General features: G+C 51.6%; 2 long non-coding RNA genes across 2 annotated transcripts; both read left to right on the forward strand.

Moving 5' to 3' along the window:
* The first annotated feature begins 116 nt into the window (after positions 1 to 116).
* LOC148214440 (uncharacterized) lies at positions 117 to 5,480 on the forward strand. Its single transcript, XR_015798096.1, has 3 exons — positions 117 to 273; positions 2,792 to 3,044; positions 4,382 to 5,480. It is a non-coding gene; the product is annotated as an uncharacterized LOC148214440 (long non-coding RNA).
* An 8,374-nt stretch (positions 5,481 to 13,854) lies between these two features.
* LOC148214441 (uncharacterized) lies at positions 13,855 to 17,569 on the forward strand. The gene is made up of 3 exons (XR_015798073.1): positions 13,855 to 13,973; positions 14,538 to 14,652; positions 15,601 to 17,569. It is a non-coding gene; the product is annotated as an uncharacterized LOC148214441 (long non-coding RNA).
* Positions 17,570 to 19,061: the final 1,492 nt, after the last annotated feature.

Here is a 19,061-nt window from a genome sequence, read left to right on the forward strand (position 1 = left end):
CCCCTCCCTTCGCGGTCGCCGCCGTCGCGCGTGCGCCGAGGAACAGGGGCAGACAGGGAAACGCCTCCCAAAGGGGGCGGCCGGAAAGGCGCGTGCGCAGAAGGCCGCGCGACGGTTGGGAAGAGGCCAGGAGCCTATCTCGCGTGTGGAAGGAAAGTCACGCGTGCGCGCTCGCTTCCTCCTTCTGGGAAAGGCTGAAGAGGGTTCTACGCAGGCGCATTGAAAGGAGGCAGGCGCCCAACGAGGCTGCGAAGCGACTGAGCATGCGCAAAGGTACCGCCGTCATTTTTAACCCGTTCGGTGCCGGACTACCTTTAAAGGCACCCCGAACGGCCGGCGACTGACGGGTTCCCTTAAACTGCAGCTTCCCCTCGCGGCAATCGCCTCTTCGCGCTGGAAAAGAACAGGGGAGCGCGCGCCCCTTTATGCTGCGGGTGGATAATGAAATCCCGTGGCGCCCGACGCCACACGTGCTGGGCGCGCAAACACGTGTCCGAGAAGCGCCTCCGAAGCGGGCTCCCCTGCAGAGGCCAAACGAGTCCCGGGCAACCGATGACTAAGCAGGCGGCCAGCAAGGCCGGGGAAGGCGGTGGAGCAAGCCCTGCGCTCGGCGGGGAGGGGGCGCCGCGCACGCGGGCGAGCCTCCCGCCCACCCGCCCCGGGAAAACCGGCGCGCCGCAACCCCCCGCGGGCGCTCTTCCGCGGCCGGGCGGCGGCGCCCCCTGCTGGCCGAGGGCGCCCCCTGCACGCAGGGCGGCGCGCAGGGGGAGGCGGCGGGGCGGCTTTACGCCCGGCTGTTTGCTGGCTGGGGATTCGGGGGGTTGGAGTCCGCCCAGGTTTGGAACACGGCGCTTTGCACTACTGAAATGCAACGGAGTCCCAGGGCGTGTGTTAGGTCAGGGTTCCGCAACCTTGGCCACTTTAAGAGCGGTGGACCTCAGCTCCCAGAAATCCCCAGCCAGCCTTGCTTTGCTGGCTGGGGAATTCTGGGAGCTGAAGTCCACCGCTCTTAAAGTGGCCAAGGTTGCGAGACCCTGTGTTAGGTGGAGACTTTTCTCACTTTACACCTGCGAGTACCTCGAAAGCAAGCCCAGCTTCGCAGCCCTTTGCCGAGGCCCGCGGGACGCCCGAAGGCCGGCTTGAGCGTGCCGCGCTCGGGCTTGGTGAGGCCTGGGAACAGGGCCTGCTGGGAGCTGCTCAGTCCGGCTTAGGAGCCCGGCTGGGGCGAGCGAGGATGAGCAAACTGACAGCGCAGCCTGGCGCGAGAGCCTGCCCCGGTCAGCAAGCCCAGGAGGATTTGCCGAGCCCAGCGCTGGGTTTACCCGTCCCGTTCGGTCTCCCTGCACGGTGCGAATGCAGCGATCTCTCAGCCTAGCCTAGCCTACCTCATAGGACTGTTGTGAGGCTCAAATGAAAGCAGGGGACAGATGCATGCTGTCTTTAGTTCCTTGGCGGGCTTGCATACAAAAACTCTGGTCATAGCTGGGGCAAATCAGCATTCCCCAGTGGAAACATCGCTTTGTGTGAGCCTTGAGAGCGATGCGTGCTGTTTCTGCAAGCCAGGGCTAATTAACTAACCCCCTTCCCCCCGCTTGCTGCATTCCTTCTATTCCCCCCTCCTCTTTTTCGCACCAGCTCCCCAGCTGGGCAGAGGTGCCTGAAGCGTGTAAGAGGAGAAGCCGCGTTCATTAAGGGCACCAATGAAGTGCGCACCCTCGCAAAGGCATTGGCGGGCCGGAGCGCAAAGCGAAAAGGCTTTTTTTTTGCCACTCGCCTCGGGAACCAAAAGCGTTGTGGGTCAAGCCACTGTGGCATTTGCCCACAACGCTGTTTGCTCCACCATGTTTTAACTCTCCTAAGCCACCTCCAAATGAGGGGGGAAGTGCTACCCAGGGCCAACAATATCTGTGTTTAACGGGGTTGCGGAGATGTGTGTAAAAGCTGGCGGGGATTTTGTTGATTTCCAGCAGCCGAAAACCTCAGAAGATCCCAAGTCGCCAAGCTGGGATCTCTGCCCCAACCTGGTGTCCGGTGTGTTGGGACCACAACGCCCCAAATCCTCTGCCAGCAGATATTTGGATTTCAACCATCCTCCTCCATCATTTGGTCGTGATACAAACTGCCCCATCTTTACGTTTCAGATAAGTGTGTACGTTGGAGAGAATATTCACGCAGAGAGAGAAAGAATGAAGTTTCCTTTGAGTCAACTCAAACGCGAAGGATTTAGGGGCTAGATAGGGATCTTGGCAACAGTGCAGAAGATTTGCAATTTTTATTTCCCTGTGGTTTTTTTTAAAAACTCCCAGTCTAATTTTACAGACTTGGTGTGTGGGTGTGTTTATGGGTATATGTGTGTGTGGTTATGTGTATGACTCTTGTTTCTGCTTCTGACAGGCTGCTAACAAAGCTGGTGGCTGATTGAACTCCCTATGACAGTGTTACTCAACCCTGGCAACTTTAAGATGGGTGGACTTCAATTTCCAGAATTCTCCAGCCAGCCTTGCTGGCTGGGGAATTCTGGGAGTTGAAGTCCACCCATCTTAAAGTTGCCAGGGTTGAGAAACACTGCCTTAGGAGAATAGCCACAACCGTGCCCGAGGGAGAAAACATAACAAAATAAGCAAAACACATAGAGATAGAAGCCTGGTCCTCATGAATTTAGGGTAAATTAAACAAAACCAAAGGCTTTTGGCTGCTAGATACGCTCTGAACCTTCTTAAGGGATTCCACCTCTTGCTGGACACTTGGGTCCTCACCAGGCACCGTGGATCTGTCCGTCATTCCTTTTCAGTTCCAAAAACCAGGAGGAAGAGGAAGAGGAAGAGGTGATGCTGTTAGGTTAAACCTAGCCACTGCCCGGTTCCAACAGAAGAGGGCTTGGTCCTCTGGAGAGGCGGAAGGAGAAGACCTGCCAGAGACCAGGATGTCCCTCGATGTGAGGAGCCGCCCCTCCACAGCTTAGGAAAATCCAGTTCCAGTAGATGGTATCAGACCTGGGGCTCCCCTTCTCGCCCAAGGCTGACCCAGAAGCTTCTTGCCCAAAGGTGAGTGGAGCTGCCCCACCCCAGTCCACTCCAAGTGTCTCCACAAACGTGGTTCATCAGCTTCAGTCCTTGTGACTCATTACAGCTTAGGGATGTGCGGACACTGGATTTGGAAATTCAGTTCAAGGATTTGATTGAATTTCCTCCATAAAGTGACGGTTTGGTTCAAATCGTGGGCTAGAATCAGATGCCCCCTCCCTCAGCTTTAGCGCCCAAATTGAACTGAGTCCAGTTGGGCAGTTGGGTTCAGCAGCCTTGGAGGTATAGCCCTCTGAGACTTGCCAAGAGTTGAACTGAATTGCGCATTTATTTTATTTACCGACATAACGTAGAGGCTGCAGTTTCCCCTTTAAAAAGGAAGAAACAATAAGATAGGGGAAATAAATTGTGTACGTCTAGGGAAAAAAAATAAAAAAATAACACACCGGAAAACAACCAACAGGCTCAACATTTACCCTACCAAAGACCTGGGAGAGCAGCCAGGTTCTTGAGAACTTTCGGCATACAGTCAGGACAGGATGTTTGAATGGGACAGAATGGGAGAAACATTAAATCCATGAGAAGTAATCATGTTCTCTGTGTTTGGTTAATTTACTTTTGGCTGCACACCATTCGCTACTTTATCCCAGATCACGTTGCTTTGTGGATGCAGACCAAATGAAAGTGTAGCCTTCAGTCCATCAGACAGCCCTCCATGATTGGACGTGGAGATGAAGGAAGGTGGAATTTCGGAGAAGAGAGGTAGAGGTAGAAAGAATAGGATGCATCCTGTTGTAAGAGAAGAAAAGGCAGAGATAGGGAATTGCTAAGAATCCTGCCCATATTCGGAGAGAAATATTCTGGTCTGAAGGTTTAAAACCAAACAAAAAGTTACAGTGTTGTAACTACTCCCATTTACGGTGTCTCATAATACATGTAGATTTTTTTAAAGTGTCTTCCCCACATTGTGTCCTTGTTGTTATAAACTGCCAGCTAATCTTCCCATCTTGCATAACGTTCCCCAATGAAGTCTTTTCCGTTACTGAGTCCCCTAATGTGAGCCCTTCAAGGAAGTCCCCCTGCTTGGCACGCAACGTCTTTACGTCCATATTTTAAAAAGACGGTTGATGAGCACAAGGTAAGCACAGGCTTGCCTGGTTTATTGCTAGCATTAGTAAGATGACCACATTTCTTCCATAAAGAGTTATGGCTTAATCCTTCTCCATCCAGGGTTGAGGGGAGCTGAGATGTCTAAGGGTGTAAGACTTTGGGTCAGATCTAATCTGCTGGACTTGCTCATTGGTTGCAAAGACCTCCCCTAGAAATAATAATTGCCTGGAGTCTGATCTTTCCTGCAGGTTTCTTGATGGAAAAAGTGAAGGCCAAGTCAAGGTGCACCTTCGTAGTTGGGTTGGCATCTGTGTGAATGGGGGTGAGAATCCACGTGAAACAATGGTGCAGCAGCAGAGCAGGAAGCCACAGAGGGGGGTTAACAGAGGAAAGATGGTGGCTACAACCCCTGCAAAGGAAGACACCCCCCCCAACACATATGGATTGAACCCACCATGTTGACTTTTTTAACCTCTCTGCCCTTTAACCTCCAGCCCTGTCCAGTTCCCCTCCCCAGCTGAAACTTCGGCTAAGGAAGGCAGAGCCAGGAAAAAAAAACAAGTTTCTTCTTGACTGCCTCTTCAAACAAGTGGGGGAAACTCTGGGATTCTCTAAACCAGGGTTTCTCAACCTTGGCAGCTTGAAGATGTGTGAACTTCAACTCCCAGAATTCCCCAGCCAGCCATGCTGGCTGGGGAAATCTGAGAGTTGAAGTCACACATCTTTAAGTTGCCAAGGTTGAGAAACCCTGCTCTAAACCATAGTTTGCACTCAGACCAGGATATAGTTTGCCATCCCTTGCTATTAAATTCAAACAGAAATTGCAAAGTTGACAATATATTTTTACTGCCCTCAGTAGTTTTTCCCCAAATAATAAAAATTGTGTGTGCGTATATAAATATTCTGCCGAATCCATCAGGACGTATCCAGTTATTCCTTTGCTATGATTGGAACAGATGGAAAATTAGGAATTTGTGTTTGACTGCAGCCTGTGCATTTTTTGTTTAAGCCTTCCTCCTGGCAAATTGTTTGCCAAACAGAATAGGATCTCTTTCTTTCCCACCTTTTAAGGGAACCTTTGAAGCCCAGCTTTTGCTCTGAAATGTTTTAGGGGGTGGAAACAAAAGGCTGGCCTCCTGCTGACCTTGGGGCTCTGCGACCATTCAGAGCCAAAGGGACCTCGGGATGAAGGCAGGCTTTTGTCCGGTCCAATGCTGCTCCTCCAAAGTGCCAGGAGCGCACAATAAAATCCCAGCTGCTTTTGTGTCACTATTTCGGTCAAGGATGGGTGTCCAGCATTCAGTTGCACACCCTCTGCTCCCTCTGTACGATAAAGTAAGGAGAGTGTCACGGAAACTGTCTTTTTACACCCACCTCCGATTCAAGACAATAACCTTTGCAATAATACCCCTGTAGCTCGAGAAGTGGGCAGACCGAGCTTTAGGTTTGGGAGAAAAAATGGGGCGGCTCTTTCTGGGGTGTAAGACATCTGAGAAAGAGATTTATGGCTACTCTCCGGAGCAGTATCTTTCAACCTTAGCAACTTTAAGATATGTGGACTTCAACTCCCAGAATTCCCCAGCCAGCATGGCTGGCTGAGGAAGTCTGGGAGTTGAAGTCCACACATCTTAAAGCTGCTAAGGTTGAGAAACGCTGGTCTGAAGTGTACAGATGCCTTTTGGCCCGCCTGCCCAGAAAATAATACTCTTGTTTAGAAATAATGTTTGTTGGTCATGCTGGCTGGGGAATTCTGGGAATTGAAGTCCACCTATCTTAACGTTGCTAAGGTTGGGAAACATTGCTCTGGAGATTTGAACTTTTGGGTCATTTTGAGAAGGGTGCCTTGCAACGTGGGCTTCGGAGGATGGAATTCGCTGGGCATAAGACTTCAACGGAAGCCCTCGGTTTTTCTTAGTGTCAAAAGAAATGGGTGCGCAAGTTACCTAAGAGTAAGCCATGCCGGGTTTTATTGAAGCATGGGTTGTGGAATAAGTCACAACTGGCTGTGTTTGGAAGGCGTAAAAAGCCATCCACCGTGGTTTTTAAACCACAGTGATTGGGAACATATTGTCAGCTGCACCAGAGACCATGAAATCAATGTCTGCAGGAAGGCTAAAACGACTTTGATTGAGGTGGGCTCCAATATCCGCATCTTGCAAGTCTGACTGGCTGGACCTCTTCCCCTTCTTATACTGTGCCTTCTTAGGGAACTGTATCTCTGAGCTGCTTCTGAATGTTATCTGGAAGTTCTGGGCTTAAGCATGCTTTAGCCCCCTTTGCGTATCTCCATCAAGGTCATCTTCCGTACTCTACACCAGTGGCTCTTAAACTGGAGTAATGAGTCCCAAGGGGGTAATTGGGGCATATCCTGGGGGCAATGGAGCGATTTCTAATGGCTTGTTTGTGAGTCCAGGATCTGGTTTCAGGATCCGGTTTCGGACTGCCGCTGCCGAGTTGCTTGTGTAAAACAACAGAGCCTGGGCTTTTTTTTTTTCCTGAGGATAATGACATTATTTGAGACTGGGAAAATGGGTAATTGGGTCAAGCAGTTTAAGAACCACTGCTCTGCACATCCTGCCTGCTAAACTCAACCATGCAAACCCTTAGCAGAGGGATGGACAATGTCTTGATTCTACTACAGTTCAGTTCCCAGCAAGGCAGGATTTATGGAAAGGGATGGGAGGAATGGTAGGTTAGCAACACTGGAAGACCACAGGTTGGCTACCAAATACGTTTAATTCTTAATTGTTTTAGCCTTTCCTTTCCTTTCCTTTCCTTTCCTTTCCTTTCCTTTCCTTTCCTTTCCTTTCCTTTCCTTTCCTTTCCTTTCCTTTCCTTTCCTTTCCTTTCCTTTCCTTTCCTTTCCTTTCCTTTCCTTTCCTTTCCTTCCCTTCCCTTCCCTTCCCTTCCCTTCCCTTCCCTTCCCTTCCCTTTCCTTTCCTTTCCTTTCCTTGCAGTAGTATAGTTTAAAAGCAAACCAAAAATAAAGACAAATAGTTTTAAAACATTTGAATTTTAATTCTGAAACAGAACTTACTTTACTGTCACCCAGAGAAATCAATGAAAGCTACATACTCAGATTTATGGGAGAAAGTACCTCCCAGTCTTTCACATGGTTGGGAACTTTTGCTCATTTGCACAGGAAGCCTATTTTTGAAATTCACGGTTTCCACGAGTGTGCTGCATTCAGATCTTCACATCGCAGGCTGAGTAATACAGAGACAGAAGTCCAAAATAGCATCTTGAACTGAGCTTAGTAAAATTGACCTGATTCCTCTATTGTGGTAAGCCATAATGTGGCAGGTTAGTTCTGGTTCTCATGTTGTGTAAACCATGGCTGGTGGTCTGGCATGTTGGGGAGACACAGCCAGTTATGGTTTATTCAATAAATTATGGTTAACCAAACCATGGTATGGTGCACGGCACAAACCAGGTCACGGTCTCACACCGCTAATCTAGTCAGCATTCTCCTGGGTACCGTCCAATAACCTGCAGTCATCAAACTGCCTTCAAGGACAGCTCTTGATCGAAGTGAGAAGTTATCCAGGCGGATGTTCTTCTGTTTCTACCCAGGAATAGCAGCTGGCCAAAGAATCACCACATGCTAGTCCAACCATATTCAGACACCACCAACCAAGCCCCAAATCTGGGAGTCTTCAACTCACATCTCCTCCACGTTGTCAGGATTCAGCTTCGGCCCTCAACCAACCCATGTTGTTCTGAATACCTGGTTGCAGACTTCACAGAGGAGAATTCAGTGGCCAACTGCAGGGGGAACAGAGGGTGTGCAATCCAGGAACCATTGGAGGCAGAGGTCCCAGATGTATTGTTAGAATACCTAAGCAATATTCTAAGGTCTTTGAGGGAATAAATGATCCCCTTCTTTGTTCTGCAACTTGCTCTTCACTTGGACAGCAGCATAAGAACATGATAAATTATAAATTGCTATTTCGTGCTTTCTACCATGCAATTTATAGGCTGTTAGGATGTGCGTGTGTGTGTGTGTTAACCACCCTTGCAAATTACCAAATGAAATGCTTTGTGTTCTCCTGGTTCATTCCTCCTCCCTCCCCCCACCCCCCTTCTCCACACACTTCCCCCAACCCACAGCCCCCAACCCACATTCTTCGTTGCTTACAACAGAAGGATGCACTTTGCTTGACCTCTGAAGCCTCTGACCATTGGGAATTCAAAAGAGTGGAGACACCAAGAGGAACTATTGTCCGGCCAAATGAGCTTCTCCAAGGGGCACTGAGATTCCACAATAAAATCCCTGTTTGCCAGAACACTCCTGCATTTCCATGAAAAAAGGCATGCGAGATAAATAGAATATCCTCTAAGGTTCTTAAAGATGCAAAATGTCTGAGTCTAAGTCCAGGGTAAACAAAGAGAGAAGGGAAGTGAAGGTTGACTAACTGGGTTGTGACCCTCCCACCATGCCCGGTTACATGGGGAAAAAAATCCTTCATGGTTTTGGGAGGAACAGCTTCTTAGATCTAAAAGAGGGAAAGGCAAATAATTCCTTGCCGAAGTATCCTTGAAGTCTGTATTCCTCTGCCATGGGTTCTGGAGACAACCCTCAAATTCTCCGCACAACCTTATCCATGTAAACTCAGAAGAACTTGCTCAGAATGATCTTCAGTGGTTGGTTGATGCATTCATACTGGGGGGGGGTCCACTTAATTCAGCATAGTTTGTCTAATTTCAACTTAGCCTACTGTGCTCATCCACCCAGTACAGTTGGCAAACGTGGTTTGTAGCCTAGTATGTTTATCCAAACCTGGCCAAGTTTGGTTCAACAGAATGTGTGAACAGTCTATATCTGGTGCACCAGTTACATGTAGACTTCTTAAATCACATCAAAGGGTACCTCTTACCTTTGACTATTTGTAAGTGTTTCTACCCCACCGTTCCACAGGGAGAAAAATGCCCTAGATAGCTTATATAAATGGATCCTCCAACAATGCTGTGTGAAGCAGGACCGTTCTGCAGATTTGCACACTTGCCTCAGGGAAGAAATTCCTCCTGATCTTAGTGAGCGTATTTCTGAAGAAAACATTGTGCTATGAACTTGTAGAGAACCAGTTGAGCCCAAAGAATAGCAAAATGTGAGATATTTACAGGGCGAATCAAAGCAGAGTTTGCCCAAGATGGAAGAAAAATTGTGAAGGGAGAAGTGTGCGGCATGGTGGAAAAGTGTAAATGTGACATCCTGGCTACCCTTGTGAATAATATCTCACACGATTTTAGGGATTGCATTCAGCTGAGCTGTGGATGGTTTAATTTTCCAAAAGGGATAAAATTGGTTTGGCATTCATGGGGTGTTGGTTTTCAATTTTTCTGTGCAGGAATCCTAGAAAGTGGTTTCTAAACGCACCAAGATGAGAATAAATGTGGGCAGGAATCTTTTCAGCAGACACAAGCTGATTCTTTTGGGTTGTGCAGGAGAAGAACAAACACTTGAAATGTTATAAAATAAGTGCCACCAAAGCCAGTTACACCAATGCAAATATCCGAATTATAATAAGCATACACAGTCATATAAAAAGTGACTCTAACCTTTTGAATGTACCCCCTTTTATTACACAGAATACAGAATATTATTTTTTTTAAGGGAAAGGGTTGTTAGATCGATGAAAAATGGGAACATTTTCTAACAAAATTTCAGAGAAGTTTAGCAAATTAATTTGCAATATGTGTATGTAGAGTTAATTATATCCCTTTCCTAAAGATCACATCCAAAAGAATTGCAGCCGAATTCTCCCAAAATTGTCTTGACATTCTAAACATGTTACGTGTAGCCTCTGATGGTACCAAATGATTTAATAAGTACTTTTAATTTTTGTCCGCTCTCATCTTTGATTGGAGGAACCTGCAAGCAAATTTAGTTTCCCTTTAAGAATTTTTTTCCTCTCCAGATTACAATTAAGCTTAATTCTATTTGGGGTGATTTGGGGGATGTCTAGCTCCTTGAATATGCATGTTTTTCTGTGGGTGCCACAATCCCTTCCATTTTGCTCCTCCAGCATGCACACAAAATTGAAACGATTCTTCTCATTCTTAAATGAGTGAGAAAGATTAAAGAATCATTTGGGTGGGAATCAGAAGCCCAGAAGGTTGAGCCCAAGAGCAGGAAAAGGATGCTAAAAGACCTTTGTGGAAGTTGATCTTTTCTCCAGAATGATCCCATTTTAAACTGTTCAGAAACGGAAAGAAAACTCAGCAGAGACTCTTTGGGGTTTATCAGTGTTATCTTCATTTTTGGTAAGACCATCCACACTGCAATTCGGGCATCAAAGCCCCCATTCCACTCCAAAAGTCACCTTTTTTTCTCCACCAGTTTAAAAACTAGATCAGTAAATTAACTTACATATTTAATGCTCCTTTGAAGTGGTGCCTCCTTTGCTTTACCACTTTGCAAAGGTAGATGATACTGCAAGCTTGGGCTTTGACGGAAGAAGGGCGATGCAAGTCAAGTTGCAAAAATGATCATTGCTTTCTATTTTCCCAGATAGAGGTGCTCTCTTTATAACTTCTAGAGAAATAAAACCTTTGTGCATTTCCAGTGTGCAACTGAGTGTGTTTTAATATACAGTATTTAATTTTTGGTGTGAACGTTGTAAGTTATTTGATGAAAAATGGGAGGCTGTATTCCAAATTCTTCATAGATCTTAATAAAGAATATGTAGAGGGATCTATTGCTGGGTATTCTAAATTAGTAAATCATCCAATCAGTTAAACCACTGATGTTAACAACTTTTATTTTCCAATGTTTTCTGTTCTCATTGAGTAGTTCTTAAAACACTTTACACTACAGCAAATATAACACTACTGAGTTTAATGTGTTTGCGGTTGCTTGTAAATGGAGAAGGGTTGGGGAATTTTAATTTTGGGATCTTATAATCCTCAACCCTGTGCATCTGGGATTGCATTAAACTTTTCTCTTACTTGATAAGAACACTCAGATTTGGGGAAATGTGGCTGCATGTCTGTGAAGAGTTCTTTCAATTTAACGACTGTGAGAAAAATCTTAATTCAGAAGGGAGCAATACAAAAGAGCATTTTTGCTCCTGCAGATCAAGGAGCAAAATCACGTTTCTACCTTGTTCTCTCTCTCAGAGCCCCCCCACCCCCCTTCAAGGAATCTTGCATTTTTGGCCTCTTAAGTGGCCTCTTTCTCTGTCCAATATACCCAGTGAAAACCCAACCAGGACGCAGTTCCCCAAAACTCTTTGTTCCCATGTGGAGTAAATTCACTTTGGGATGTAAAAAGAGAAATTAAACAGCAGCGAATAACGGCTGAGCAAAGGCCATTTACGGAGCCAACAAGATCGTTGCTGATTTCTATGGGGATTTTAAGTTACCAATAGTTGGGATGAAGGAATGTATTATTTTAGGAAGATCTTCATTCCTTTTCGCTTTATTTCCTCATTTTAGGAAGGCAATCCTTTTACTGTACTTTTATTTCAAAGTCAGACGGAAGCCGTGCCTCCCTGAAGAGAAGAACACCGTATTGAGCAATGCAGACTTTAAAAACAGACCGGTTTCAGATGATGAATCCTGTATTTTAACCGAGGTCAGCTGCCGATGGGGCAACATTCCCAAGAGAAAATACACGTTTCTGACACCTCCAGCGTCAGGGTTCCCGGCCACCCTTGTTACGGAGCCGCCGCGAGGCTCTCCTCCGTTTTCATTTTCAGTGATCGAGGGAAACCCGACGGCGCTCCCGATGCCTCCCTCCGAAGCGTTATTGCCAAGCGAGACGGGAAAGAGTTCGAGTTCGCGGGCACGTCGTACGCGGCCGAGGCGCCGCACCCGGACTGGTCCTCCAGCAGCAGAGCTTACAGTTGTCGTTGCCCCCCCCCCCAATTTTCAAGGGGTCGGGCACTGGGAAGGGCTGCTCGGGCCGGGCCGCGCTTTTCCCCTGGGAGGGAAACTCGCAACGGTGGTCCGGGCGGGGGAAGGGGCGTCACGGGGTGACCGGCGCTTGGCTTTTACCCTCAGCCTGACCACAAGGGCGATTTTGAAGCGGGGGGGTCACGCGCCCTCGGCAGGACCGCGGCCGCTCCCAGCACGTGGGGGCGCGGCGCGGCGCGGGGCTCTTTTGTTCTGCGCTTCGGGGAGACGCTGAGCGCTGCCCGCGGGCGCCTCGGGGGATGTTTTGGTGGGTCCGCCCAACGCTCCGCTGCGGGGCTCCAAAAAGACCAACCAGACGGGAGCGGGATTCAGCGGCCTGCCTCTGCCCCGAGGGCTCCCAGCGCAAAGCGGGGCCGCGCCGCGCCGCGCCCCTCCGGGCAGGCTGGATCGGGAGCCCCGAAGTCCGCCTCGGCTCCGGAGGAGGTCCGGGCGCCTCCTGCGAAGTCACGCGCGCCGTCCAGGGCTCTGCGCCCGAGGACCGGGGCGTTCCGCGGGGCTCGGCTCTCCTGCGCCCCCGGCCCGCACCGCGACCCCCGGCGCTCGGACCGCTGCCCGGGACCCCCGGCCCAGGGGCGCGCCGGGGCCTCGCGGGACATTGGCGGGCCGGCCGGGCGGCGGCGGGGAACTGCGCGCGGGGGCGGGGTCGCGCCCCGCCCGCTCCTCTCCTCTCCCCTCCCCTCCCCTCGAGGGCGGGCGGCGGAGGGGACGCCCCGCGCGGCGGTCACATGACCGGCTCTTCGCGCCACTTTCGTAAATCTCCCTTTCCCCCCAACTCCAGCCTTCGGCGCCGGACCGCGAAGGTAACGTCCTCCCGCCGCGCCGCCGCCGCCGCCGCCGCCCGCGGCCCGGCCCGGCCCGCCCGGCGCCGCCGCCCGGCTCCCGGCGCGGGGGCTCCCCGGGCCGCGCTCCGCGGGGGGGCGCCGGGGCGGGGGCGCCGGCCGCCGCGCGCACAAAGCCACCTGTAGGAGTGCGGCGCGGCGGGCGCGGGGCCGGGGAGCGCCGCCGCCCCTGCCCCGCCCCGCCCCGGAGCCCCGCGGGCGGCGCGCGGGGACCCTGCGGCGGGACTCCCACGCGGCCGGGCCGGGCGCCGGCCTTTCCCGAGGGGCGGGCAGGGCAGGGCAGGGCAGGGCAGGGGCGGGGCGGGGCGGCCCCCGCCCCCCCCGCCGGGCCCGGGCATCGCAGCCCCGTCCCGAACTTTTGCAGGCCGGGGAGGGCGGCCGCCGAGCCGCCTTTGTCCGGGGGGGGCCGCTCCTGCCCGAGCCACCGCGGGGGGGCAGCGGGGCGGGAGGGTGGGGGGCGCGCGCGGGGCTCCGGCGGGGGCGCGCCGCGGCGCCGGGCCGGGCGGGGGTCGCGGGCCACGTCCCCATTGTTGCGCCTGCACATGGCGGGGCGGGGCGGCGCGCGGGCGGGGCGGGGCGGGGGACCCGGGAGCGGGCGGGGCGGTGCGCATGAGCGCGCCCGCGAGGCACGCCGGGGCGGGTAGTTCCCACGCGGGCACCACGCGCCGCGGAGCGGGAGGCGGCGCCGCCCCCGGACCCGCCGGGCGCGGTTGCCCGGGCCGGACCCCGCGACCCCCGGCGCCCCGCCGCGGCCCGGGGCTCCGGCCCGGCGGGCCGCAAACTTTTCCGGGCGGGGCGGGGGCGCGCTCGAGGCGGCCTCCCGTCGCGGGCCGAGGGCCTCTGCGGGCGGGGGTCGGGCCGCGCGCGCCCCGCGGCAAGTCTCCCCGGGCCGGGGGGCTGCCGGCCGGGGGCGGCGCGGGGCGAGCGCGGTTGGGGTGCGCGGGGCTGCCGGGGGGGCGGCTTGGCGCGTTTTGGCTCTTTGAATGGAGGACTCGCTTTCCCACAATGCTCCGGCCTCCCCTTTCTCTTTAATCGTGGCCGGGCGCGCGCGGGGGGCGCGCCCCCGCCTCCCTCCCTGCACGTGGTGAGCCCTGCGAGAAATGGGGGGCGGTCGGTGGGGAGGGGCGCGCGCGCGCCGGAGGGGCGAAAGTTGGCGCTTTCTCGCGGCGCCCGCGGTCGCGCTCTTGCAAAACGGCGCCCGCCTCCCGCGCGGTCTGGAGGGCGCGCCCGGCGGGCGGCTTTTGTATCTGGCCGCTTCGCCTTCGCCTTGCTCCGTCAGGTCTTGCGGAAAGTTTCTCCTTTTCCTCTCCGGAAGGCGGAGGGGGCCCACGGCGCCTCTTCGCTTTCTGCGCGCAGAGCTCCGCGGCCGCCCCGCTTGCGCCGGGATCCTTTTGCCCGGAGTAGTGGTGGCGGTTCTGGGGGGGTCTGAAACGCAAATGCGAGCGCGTGGAGGTGGGCTTGGTGAACTTTATGAAAAAGGCACCTCTTCCACGTGCCTGAAAGTCTCTGGGGGGAGAGCAGGTTGGAAGTCTTGAGCACCACGCTCAAAAAGCTATAGTCGGTGGACCCGGTGCTTAATATTCGGAGGAGGTGTTTTGGGTCCTAGATCTAACTTAACCTTTGACAGTGTCTTAATTTCCACCCACAGAGATGTCCCTGTTACTTACTGGTTAGAAGGATCTCCGGCCTTTCCTTCAGGAGACCAAAGAGAAGTACGTAAGGTGGCTTCTTCCAGTTTTTCCCCACTACAACAACCTGACGAGGTAGGTTGCGCTGAAGTGTGTGACTGGCCCAGAGGCGCCCTCTGAGCTTCCATGGCCGAAGGTGGCCTTGAAGGTGGGCCTCACCCCTCCTAGTCTCACCCTGATCAGCTGGGCCGGTCCATATTGTGCCCCAGAAGAGAAGGGTGATGTCACGTCGTAGTTCCAAGAGGACCGTTTTGAACTTCTCCCCTTCCTCTCCCCTCGGCCCAACTTCTCTAGAAGAGAAAGGCGCTCCAAAGGAGGTGATTTCTCAAATACACTTTTTGTGCATTTGTACAGAAGACTTCAGCTCCGGCAATCGTAAAAAAGGTGACCCTGATGCCTCTAGATTGAATTCTCATTCGCCACCCTTCCCAAGGATGTGGTCTTTTAAACGTCTTGCTGACCGGTCTCGTATATTATGTATGACGTGCTCCTTGTTGACCGTTGGGTCTGGGCACGTTTGGCCTGGCTGAGTTGCAGTGCTCTCACATTTTCCCCAAAGACAGTAGAGCAACTTGTTTGCGCAACGTAACGGTTAGCGAATGACCTCCCTAGTTGAAGTCTACCTTCTTAGACTTCTTGACAACTTTGAGCTTCTGGAAGGGGTCAGTTTTTAAAAAGCTGCCTCTAAGGGGGGATGATGGTTGCTTAGCAGTTTCCAGAGGACTTTGTGAATTACAACAACTAGCAGCTGGAAACTCCCAGATCCAGTTAGGTTTGTGGAGAAATACTTCATCCTCTGTAGCTCTTCCGTATTCTCTAACAGTTGAAATTGTGGCTGTGGATAAAACCCTCTGGAAGCTGCGTTTTTAGGAACCTCAGTAGAAATCAGTGGAATTCAGTGAGTTGTAAACCATACAATCATGGCGGTAAACAGGTGGTTGTGATGGATTCTGCCGTTGTGTTCATTAATGTATTGCATTTCTCTTTCTTCCTGCCCTTTTTTATCCACCGACTGCTTGACAGGAGACGGCGCCTTCTGTCCTCAGAGGAGACCCACCCGAGCAGTGGTCATCGGCAGAAGGAAGACGGGCCAAGAGCCGGCCTCCGGAGTTTGGGGAAGCCATCGGTGGTGCAAAAGTGCTTATAGTGCAGGTAGTCCAGTGATCTCTACTGCAGTGTTAGCACTTCAGTGGCACAATGGCACGGTGGCGCAGGATGGGCTTTCCCGGTGAAGCTCCAGCAGACCGTGGCCGGGCGCGGTCGTGTTCTCCATCCCAGCTGGGAGGCCGGAAGTTTCTTGTGCTAAGGTGCATCTAGTGCAGTTAGTGAACTAGCTTAGACTCTACTGCCCTGAGTGCTCCTTCTGGCACACGGAGCTGAAGATGGTGAGGCTTTGCTGGGCGGCCCTCAGCAGGTAGAGAGAACGTCTTAAGCAGTCCGTGCGCGTTCGAAAAAGCATTGTGGTGCCCTTCGAGAGACGGGCAGCAGCGGTGGCCTGAGGGAGCTTAGGAAACGCTCTTGCTGCGGATTGGACTCCTGGTCCATCTAAACCCGGGGATGTCCGACTCAGCAGCCCCTTCCCCAAAGTCTTGGCCGGGGCCCCTGGCGCCTGCAGAGCTGCTTGCAGGGATATCAGCTGCGGGGAATGTGCGTTATCTGCACTTTAACTTAAAAATAAGTTGAAAGGATGCCTCCGTTCAGATACGTTGCACCCCCGAGCTACCAAAATGTTCTTCTTGTGCCAGCTGCCTTAGAGGTGGGAGATGGTTGCAGCTGGATTGCACGGGGTGGGGGGAAGAATTGATCGTTCCTCTGTGAAACAGGTGCTGTTCCGTTGCATCACAGCTGTTTCTCCCTGTGCTGCTGAGAAGATGGGAATGGAACTAGATTAACCCAAACGGTTCAGACGGAAGATGGGCGTAGCCATGCCAGCTCTTAGTTTTATTGATCGATGCCAATCTGGTACAATCTGTCTAAGCCATCATTGATTAGGCTTATCCATATGCCAGATTAAGACATACATTTCTGAGGGGGCCTCGATCATAGTTTTCTCTCTGGCTTTTCACGTACCAAAAAGCCTTCTGCAAGGCACCAGGCTAGAAACCAGGAGGCCGTGAGTTCTAGTCCTGCCTTGGGCACGAAGCTGGCCGGGTGACCCTGGGCCAGTCCTTCTCTCTCAGCCCGAGGAAGACGAAGGCAATGGGAAACCACTTCCAAACTCTTGCCAAGAAAACTGTAGGGACTAGTCCAGGCAGTCACCAGGAGTCAACGCTGACTTGAAGGCATGAAAAAATAAATTGGGAAATGTTTGCAGGTTAGTTGGGTGGTGTTGGAGCAAAACTGAGCTGCCCTAATCATCAGTATTAAACAGGGAACATCTTTCGCTTTGCCTGGAAACAAACATTTTGCTCTAAATGCTTCTGCCCACATGGGCAAATGCAACAATCTCAAATGAAACCTTTGGAAGAAATGGGTCTTGTTTTGAGCTCAAAACATTTGATAGCATGCCCCCTAATCAAAAGATGGTAGGGAGGGATTGTTTTTTACTTGTACTATTCCCTACTTATATAAAACAGATCATTCTTGTGGTTGATGTCCTTGATAAAATTGACAGTAAGGTACAGGTAGTCCTCGTTTAGCAACTGCCTAGTTTAGCAACTGTTCGCAGTTACAGTGGTGATGAAAAAGTAACTTTACAACCAATCCTCAATTTATAACCTCAGCTGGTCTGTAAAACAAAGGAAAGCTGAAGTAAGGTCATAAGCCCAGTTGCGGTTTCACTTAGCGACTGTTTTGCTTAACAACCAAGTTGCCAGTCCCAATTGTGGTTGCTAAATGAGGACGACCTGTACGTCTTTTACAGCTTAACTGTTTTCACATAAAATTGGTTATTTGCAAAAATGCTGGTTTTTAGTCAGTCTTAATGCTTTTATTTATTTATATGTATATATATTTATTTGCCCTTTGGATGCACTGGGCTATTGTTCCTTTAGACCGGTGTTTTTTAAACTTGGCAACTTTCAGATGGGTGGACTTCAACTCCCAGAATTCTGGGAGTTGAAGTCCACCCATCTGAAAGTTGCCAAGTTTGAAAAACACTGCTTTAGACGGTGCTGGCAGGGAACAGGAGTGGTAGTTCATCACTCTTTGGAGGGAGGCGGATTTCGACAGAGGCCCCCCAAGTGCTCAAGTGTAATAATGCTTGGATGGGGTGAAAAACAGGAACGTCCTTGCCATGCTTCCAAGATTTCTTGGATGTGCTTTAACCTAATCTGTCTTTGTGCAGAGATGGAAATACAGCAGAAAGGAGTCAGAACGAACGATTTGGCAGAATTCACTCTTTGCAGGTAATTGCTGCAAAGCTTATCAGTGGGAAAAGTTGGTGGAGGTCCTTCAAACATCCTTCAAACAGTTGCGGGAAATTGGCTGAGGCGTGGAGGGAGGGAAGGGAGGCTACTAGTTCAGCAGACCTTTATAACTGGCTTGGCCAACTTGATGTTCTCTCAGTGCTTTGGACCGAAATTCCCACACTCCCTTTTGTGGATTGGACTGGGATGGCTCTAGCTCAGTAATCGCTTGTGATCTTGTTTGGAGGGCCAGGAAGATGACCTTGATGGAGATATGCAGGAACTGTTGCCTAGGCAAAAGGGGCTGAAGCACTTTTTAAATCCAGAACATCCAGATAACATCTGGAAGTGGCTCAGAGAGACACCTCCCTAATTCACGGGAGTGTAAGAAGGGGGAGGAGGTACAGCAGGCTTGCCAGGTTCTGTTAATTAGAGCCCATTTCAGTCAAAGTAGTTTCAGCCTTCCTGCAGAGTTGATTTCCTGGTCTGGTCTACCTGGTGGGGCTGGCACCTTGGAAGTGCTTTGCTAGATCAGACTCAAAGTTCTGGATGTGTCCTGCTTCCCAGAACAATTAACTTTGTGGCCGCTCATCCTTAGCGTATCCCAGCTTCTAGATTCCTAGTTTCAAAGAACATGCCCCTCTTGGAGAACACGTTCCCATTTCCCAAGGGGGTTGGAGATGGTCTCCTGGTCCTACCGTCCAAGGATGCTTGCAGAGTTTGTCCTGGCAGTGCCAAAGTGCTCATAGTGCAGGTAGTTGTGGACCCAAATTCTACTGTAATGTGGGCACTTCCAGTCCTGCTGGATCCTGAACCCCAGCTTGGTGTGGCGTCCTCTGCTTCCGGAGTGGTGGCTGAGAAGACTCCGTGCTGACCTACGGTGGGTTTTGCTGGTTTGCATCTCAGCTTGGCGTCTGTTGCTGTGCAAATCCATGCAAAACTGACTGTGGTGGAGGTTGCGAGCAGGAAAAGTGGGGGGGAGCCGTGGTGGAGGGGCCGGGGGCTGTCCGTCTCCATGCACGCAAAGGCAGAGAGAGCTCCTTCCTCCGTGGGTTGGGATTTGTTGTATTACTCGGAGATCTCTGAACAGTATTGCACTTGTCCCGGCCTGTGGAGGACCGGGGAGAATCGACCTGG

Source organism: Python bivittatus, unplaced genomic scaffold (genome assembly GCF_059951505.1).
Source record: "Python bivittatus isolate LINGU-HERP-01145 unplaced genomic scaffold, Pbiv_v1 ctg000670_np1212, whole genome shotgun sequence".
Classification (NCBI taxonomy): domain Eukaryota; kingdom Metazoa; phylum Chordata; class Lepidosauria; order Squamata; family Pythonidae; genus Python; species Python bivittatus.